The sequence below is a fragment of the Peromyscus californicus genome, unplaced genomic scaffold (genome assembly GCF_007827085.1).
Source record: "Peromyscus californicus insignis strain IS unplaced genomic scaffold, ASM782708v3 Scaffold_22__1_contigs__length_63687245, whole genome shotgun sequence".
NCBI classification, from domain to species: domain Eukaryota; kingdom Metazoa; phylum Chordata; class Mammalia; order Rodentia; family Cricetidae; genus Peromyscus; species Peromyscus californicus.
Genome location: NW_026294525.1, coordinates 55185118 through 55193254, shown reverse-complemented (window position 1 = coordinate 55193254; position 8137 = coordinate 55185118).

Below are 8137 nucleotides of genomic sequence, written 5' to 3'. Positions count from 1 at the left end.
TAACCCCACAATGTCTCCCTCTATCAAGATATCTCTTTCATTGCTCTCCCACTCCATCCCTCCCCTAGCTCAACCATCCTGTTCCTTCATGTTCTTATCCCCCATCTCCTCCCCTCAGTTGCCCCTCCTCATCCCTAGTTTACTCATGGAGATCTCATCTATTTCCCTTTCCCAGGGAGATCCATGTATCCCTCTTAGGCTCCTCCTTGTTTCCTAGCTTCTCTGGAGCTGTGAGTTGTAGTCTGGTTATCCTTTGCTTTACAACTAGTTTCCATTTATGAATGAGTACATACCATGTTTGTGTTTCTAAGTCTGGGTTATCTCACTCAGGATAATATTTTCTAGTTCTATCCACTTGCTTACAAATTGCATAACTAGAGTTAATGAAGTTCACTATGTTCTCCATAGCAGCAGTGTGCTGCTACAAACAGGTTTTTTGTGCTCAAACTAAATGGATCTAAGGACCAACTTGAGCCTAAACTTCTAAATTGCTAACTAGGAGCTCACTCCAGCAGCCATCATTTAAATAACAATGCAAGCGCCACAGCCAGAGCTGGTTTAAAAACTAATGGCAACTCCCAGCTCTCCTAAAAAAGTGTCTTTTTCTCTCTCTTTCCTCTTTCTGGGTTGACTTTTAAGTTCTTGGTAATTTACAAAAATCTTGGCCAAGTACAAGAACTTTGATTAACCCATTTCAAAAAAACAGGTCCTGCTTAGGGGACGCCCTGCTAAGACCTGTATGGATTCATCAGACCCCCAAAGACGTTTGGAGGTTGGAATCCTAAACATCTGCTTTCTTCCCTCTGAACCTAACTATCTGCTATCTGCATCTCAGCTCACTTCTGCCTGTGAGTCGTCTCCACCCTTCTCCTCACCTTGCCATTTCCGATGGCTATCTGGCTTGATACAGACTGGGTGCAGCTGCTACAAAAAAAAAAAAATCCTCCTTTGTTTTACTGTTTTACTGTGCTTATCTCATTTCATGATACTCCTTAAAGGATTTATTAATGTGTTACTCTCCTCATATATTATATTTTTGAATAAGAGTTCCTGTTTCTGTATTAAAATAACTTCAGTACAAACTTAATATTTTTAAGGCTAAACCTGACAGGTATAAAACCTAAGTTCTAAGTTTATAAAGACAACTAACTTATAAATTGTTAAGAATAAGTTTACTTTAATTAAAGATAATTAAGAAATAAAACTTATTGATTGATCGGCTGACCTAAACTGTAAACTGTTAAGGATAAGTTGTACTTAAGCTATAAGCTATTAGAGATAATTATTAGGATACAAATAAAGGGTTAATCATCATAAATGATCAAATCTTCTAATGTATGCAAAATCGTATTTATATACATGCTGAGTATGCTAAATTTCATTCATAATCAATTCATTACTTAGCCCCCTAGCATTTAAAATGTTTAAGCTTTGGACAAAACTGCCATACACCTTACTGCCAGGGTTTTGTCCAAACTATGCATTGAGATCATTTAGATTATATCCCCATTTACCAGGCCTAAAAGATAATTTGCCTTGCTATCCAAATTCATAGAAAAGGTAGCTTGCCAAACAGATTTCAAAATAAACTTTGACTGTTCCTTTGTTTAAAGGAATTCACCACATTGGCTGCTCTCAGTAATCAATCACCTATATCTCCTGATAAATTAAATACAAAAATGCTTTTAGATGTAAAGTTTTTATAGGATATAAAGGATTAGATATAAAAAATGTTTAAGAACATTAAGAAATAGTTTATTATATGTATAATGCAAGTCATTGGGATAGAGAAATATAACATATAAACATCTAGATATGTTATAAATGATACATAAATCTCAATAAGTAACCTAAAAATATTGAGGATGTATGCCTAAGTTAGATCTATGGATAAGGTTTTTATTGAGGTCTGAGATAGATATATAGGCTTTAAAAATAAACTTATGTATACCTTAATACAAAAGTCTATGGACCTCCTCAGAAGGGACACTGGGGCTAATTATAGGCCGTAGCTCCTAGGCTGTACAAGGTTGCCCCAGGGATGTGTGATTCTGACTTTACTGGAGAGATTAAGATCAATTGTACAATTCAGATTCATACAGGGCAGCGCCTAAGGGAGCTGCTGATGTGGATTCTAGTGATATGGCCTTCTGGGTTCAGGAATTTAAATATTCCAAACAACTAAACACTTAAAATATAGGGAAAGAAGATAATTGGCTTGCTAGACATAAACATAGATGTTTCTTATATTTCAAAAAAAGATTGGCCAAGTACTTAAGACGACTATTACTTCTTCATCTCTTACAGGCCTAGGTCAAGCTAATAATGTAGCCAAAAGGTCAGAAAAATCTAATGCTCCTATCTGGATCAAACAATGGCTTTTAAATGCTGAGAAAATTATAATTGCTACCTGTCTGGTGGAGGAAAAACTTAAATATTGGGCATATAAAGTCCCCCACCAGCCCTTAAATCACCCCAATATCTTTTTATTTAGGAAAATCAGGCTTATAGACTGTTACAGGTCCTTAAAAAATTAAATAAAATTTATTAAAGCCAAGGAAAGTCTCACAGCCTGGCTTGCCATCTCCCAGGGCCATCCCAGAAATTAAGGAAAAAAAAAAAGTCATAGATATACAAGATTGCTTCTTTATCATACCTCCTCAACCTAAAGATTGTCAGCATTTCAAATATTTTTAGCTTGCCTGCTCACCCTACCATGATGGAGGCCAAAGCTGACATACAGAGCAGAAAATGCGAGTTCTGTTTATCCAGGACTCATTCATTGAGCAAAGTTCCTCATTATATATACAGATTAACTATCAAAACTAACTGTCAATTATAGCTTCCTCACAGCCCCCCAGCCTATATGTATGTATACATGTATATGTATGTACATATATCTTACAATACATTTATTGTACAGATGATATTATATTTATATAAAACTATGAAATTTGTGAGTCTATAAAATGACAAATCGCTCTACAGGATATCCTGACACCTTTTCATATGTCTGTTCAACAATTATAAATTCTCTCCCTATAGAAGCTCACCCATGAGGCTTACATCCTCATGATTTATGGTTATAAAATAAGAAGTTACATACCATTTCTTTCACTGCTTTTTAATTTTAGGAATGCCTTGAGCTCATATATAGACAACAGCCTTACGTATACTTCAAGAGTTCTTAAGAATTGGTGCTTGCTTAATTTTTCATATCCCCCACTACAGTTATTCCTCATCACCACCAGGCCAAGTCACAAAGTTACACCTAAGCCTCTATGATCTCCTCACTGATATTTAAAAAGGTCCTGATGTTTTCATAATGTCAGGAGAAGGATACAAGTCTTTATAGGACATTGACCCGCCTTTATGAATCCTGGATTGCCTGGTCACACCATATACTAGGCAGCTGCAGGACAAAGGTGCTCTAAAGCTGCCAGTCTGAATACAGACTGTTATTTACCTCTAGATTCTTAAATATTGAGCCTTAAATATAAATAAATTGATACAATTCCAGATCCTTTTGATGAACTGTTCATCAAAACTTATAGAAATATGATTAGAACTAATAATTCTGTTCTAAATGTATTTTATTAATTTTTGTCAAAATATATATGAGACTTGAGAGATATGTAAATGACACATTTCAGATTTCATTCTCTGGCTATCCTGATGTTTTGTTGAGGCTCCAAGGACTCATAATTTTGCTCTGATAAAGTTCACCACTGTTATATTGCTAACATGTCTAAGATTTTGTCTATTAAGAAGGTTCTCATAAGCTTCAGGAGATCATGCCGGCGGTGATGGCGCGCGATCAACATTTGCCAACGCCCACAAGCCAAGAAGGACTGGGAGGAATACAACCTGACTACAGTTTATATCTCCCACTTACAAATTTTCTTTTTCTTCTCTGGGGGTGGGGTCAGACTGCCCACAATTGCAAAATTTATTGGAAGGAGGAAAGCGTAGGATGCCCCAACCCGTGACTGCAGTCACTCTGGCTGTCCTCCTGGGGGCCGGAGCTGCAGGGGCCGGTACTGGCATAGCTTCCCTGGTTTTATCTAATCAACATTATTCAGAGCTTAGAATTTCCATAGATGAGGATATAGCACAGCTTGAGCGAGGCATTTCCGCCCTTGAATCCTCCCTCACCTCCCTTTCAGAGGTGGTCCTCTAAAACGGCCGAGGGCTCCACCTCCTCTTTTTACAGCAAGGAGGTCTCTGTACCGCTCTTAAGGAAGAGTGCTGCTTTTATACTGATCACACAGGAGTAGCAAGGGATAGATAGCATGGCCAAAGTCCGGGAAGGCTTAGAGAAGCGCAAAAAAGAAAGAGATCAAGAGCTAGGCTGGTTCCAAAATTGGTTCTCTGCATCTCCCTGGCTAACCACCCTCCTGCCCTCCCTTCTGGGACCCGTGGTTGGCCTCATTGTTGTCTTGACATTTGGCCCTTGGGCCTTGTCTCGACTAACTCGATTTGTGTGCGGTCAGCTGGCCGAACTTCAGGCAAAACAAATTCAGGTTCATTACCATCTCCTCGATCTCCATGATCGTGGTCTCGATGAACCAGATAAAGACTCCATATCAGGACAGACCCCTCTGCTCAGGGGAGGATGCACCTGTGCCTGGGAGATAGAGCCCACTGCATAGGGGATTGAGGGTGCAGCTGGGACTGCAGAAGGCAGGGAGACTAAAGTGCTCCACCATCCTGGGTGCCTTGGATGACATGCTCTATTGCATGGCGGTTATACAGACCCTATACTCTTTCTTCCCGAATTCAAACCCGCCCCCTGTAAAAACTGCATCGTTCCAGCCTCCTTCGGGGCATGTGGGGACGCCTGCATGGACCGACAGTTAACAATGGAACTTATCAGGGATAGAGCCTCTGTCACCCCTCTCCCGTCATGGCAAAAACATTTGGGACTCCTTTCTTTGTTTTGCTATACGTATAGAAGGGGGAGATGTCAGAGACCAAATATGGACCATGGAAAAGTACTAGCTAGGCCAGAGAACAACCCCCTACCCTAAACCAGATGCCCCCAAAGATAAAGAACAGGTCAGGCAGGTCAGGTAGCATAGCAACAGAACAATGGGCCCTGACCAGTGACCTTACCACCTAGCAGTCTCACGACTTGCACATAGCCCTTCACCTGCACATCCCCCTTCACCTGCACGTATGGCATGTCGTGCACCCCTTCCCTCCTCCCCTCCCCCTCCCATGCTATATAAGCCCTGCTGAGGAGAATAAAATTTGCAGCTTGATCAGAACACACTGTCTTGCTGTCTTCTCTCGTGTCTCCCCCATCCCTCTCATTCTCTCCCACAGGTGGGTCGCCCCCGTTGACACCCCGCTGGCCGGGGCAGTGGTTAAGTGTACTTTGGAGTGATTAGGTATAGACCCTTACTGGTACAGGAATCATTTTATGACTGGCTCATGACATCTGGTCAGCAACTGTGGCTGCAGTGTCAGGGGTCTGTGTGACTGAAAACAGCAAGAACAGTTCCTGGTTGTGGCCAGGTAGGACCCCGATTGGCCACCAGACTGGAGGTACTTCCCAAGGGTCTAACTGAAGCCAGACATGACTCAGCATAGGATGGTGGGGTAACATGGGGCAGAGGTCTTAGCAAACTGGCCCCTGGAAAAAACCAAACCAAATCAAAAAAAACAACTGGCCCTATTAGGGTCAGTCCTGTTATAACAGGGATGATTGCTTCACTACTGTGTAGGAAAACCAAAGTCCACACTCTCACTGATTCTGCAAGAGCCTGGCAATCTTCCATCCCTTTGAAATTGCTCAGTTAACTCCAGGTGCTTCTGGGACGTTCCCACCTTACTGACCCACCCAGACCACTTTGGCACCAGAGAACAGCGATCTGCAGGTTCCTGCCCTTGGCAGACCTCACAAAGAAAGAAGTGTCTCTCCTTCCTGCCTCCTCTAATCTATTTTCTTCCTTCAATAGAACCTGGCGAGAAACAAGCTAACAAGGGAACTTAGGAAAGTTAATTTCCAGGCATTAGCTCCTTGCAATACAGAGGTCAGAAGTGTGAAAACATTGCTGAAGGATAACCAACCCAAACCAGCAGAGATCCCTTGTTTGAGAGTTGATTGAGTTATGTTATGGTTGATTTAATCACAGAAGACCTCTAAGATGCTTTCCTTCAAAGATGGCCCGTTGTGACACACAATTCTGATACAATCATTGTTTGCAGGGCAATGTCTCAGGAGTGCATACAGCGGAACCACTTAGCAAAGTGTGCTTAGCTTTGAGTTTTTCTGCATGTTTTCATATGGTGTGTGTGTGTGTGTGTGTGTGTGTGTGTGTGTGTGTGTGTGTGTGTGTGTTTCTGTTAACCTTTCCTGTCATTAGGAAACCAGTGATTTTTTTTTTTTTAATTTTTCAAGACAGGGTTTCTCTAACAGTCCTTGCTGTCCTGGAACTCACTTTGTAGCCCAGGCTGGCCTCGAACTCACAGAGATCTGCCTGGCTCTGCCTCCTGAGTACTGAGATCAAAGGCGTGGACCACCACACCCGGCCAGTGATGGTTTCTTATAGCTTCCTTATCTCATTTTCTATCTTCTGCTGTTTGTTTCTATTCTCCTATAGCTCTACCTTGTAGCCAGCAATTTTGACCTGATAGTTTTCTATTGTTGCAAGTTCTCAGTTCTTAATTTAAAACAGCAGATGAATAGATATCATTGTTCTCTATAAATAAGCCAAGTTCATTTTACATGTGGAACCATACCTGAATTCTCTCTAATAACAACAAGGAAAAGACTCTTCTCTTCCAATCACAAACACTTCTATCTTTGGAACGTCGTTAGAAATGCCATAAAGTTCCATAATCTGCTTCCTCTGCCCATATTTATTATCTGGATTGGATTCAACCCTATGCTCTCCTTCAGTGTTTAATTGAGCGGGCACAGAGTGAGGTGCAGACCTAGACATTCATATATTGCTCATATCCTTCAAAGACAGTTGAGACTGCCTCAGAACTTTACAGTTCATAGAACGGTCAGGCCAGGGAGTCAGCATGGATGACAGGCTTCACTTGGCCTCTGTGCCCACGAGGGTTTGAAAACAAAGAAAACTATGGAAATCCTTTCATTGCATCACTCCATGATCACTCCATCTGTCTATGGGCAGCATTCCTTGGGGAAATTTCACTAACTCACAGTCAGTGGTGAGGATCCTACATTCTGCAAGTTCACACAAAGGGCAGCTCTCACCTAGAAATATTGTTCTTAAATTTATGAAACCACTGGATCCAAAATTTTTCACATCTGTATATGGAAATACTGACTCAAAGAAAGTGAGGGAGCCGTTAGTGGTTCAGTGTGGAAGAGGACCTCAGTCTTTCTAGAACCACTTTATACTCCCAATAACTTTCAGAGTTAGATACCCAAAACCACATGTGAATTTTCAATAATAGCTACACTGGGAAATGTCTTACACATACTTTCACATGAAGGTAGCTTGGATGGACTGAACAACAGTGGCTAGGTTAACTTCCTACCCGGAAACCACGGTCAAATGAAAGGGTAGATGATCCAAACAGTATCTGCGGCATCATTTCTAAAGGATATTAAGGGAAATCAGAAAAAATGTCTTTTCTCCTGACAGAAACGGGCCTTTGAAAATACAGACACGCCCTGTTCCAGGTGAACACAGCCAGGCCCGTTGGGGTGTGGTAAGCGGTGGGCTGGGTTTTGGTGCTCTCCCCTACCCTCTCCCTCTTTCACAAACCACAGTGCGTTGGTGGGAGGGGCACTTTGATAAGCAAAGTGGTGCTGAGCAGCAAAGAAGTACAGGATCACTAGCCTGCCGCATAGGGACAACGTGTGAGGTAGTGCTATGGAGATGCTGCTGAAGGCTGCCCCGGGGTCCTCCTGTGTCTGTACCTATCCCCATGGTAACAGAGGCACGCCGGTGTTTATTCTGGAGACAGCACCTCCACTTCTAGAATGGTTCAAATACATCATTGTTGATGGGCAAGGTGGACTTTAGGACCCACTGAAGAATGTAAACCTTGGGTGGCTTAGTATTTAAAGCAGCGGGGATTCCTTTTCTGCATCTGTTAAATGGACTTTGTTACAGGATTAAAAGGGACAAGAGGATCTAGAACTTGGAAAACA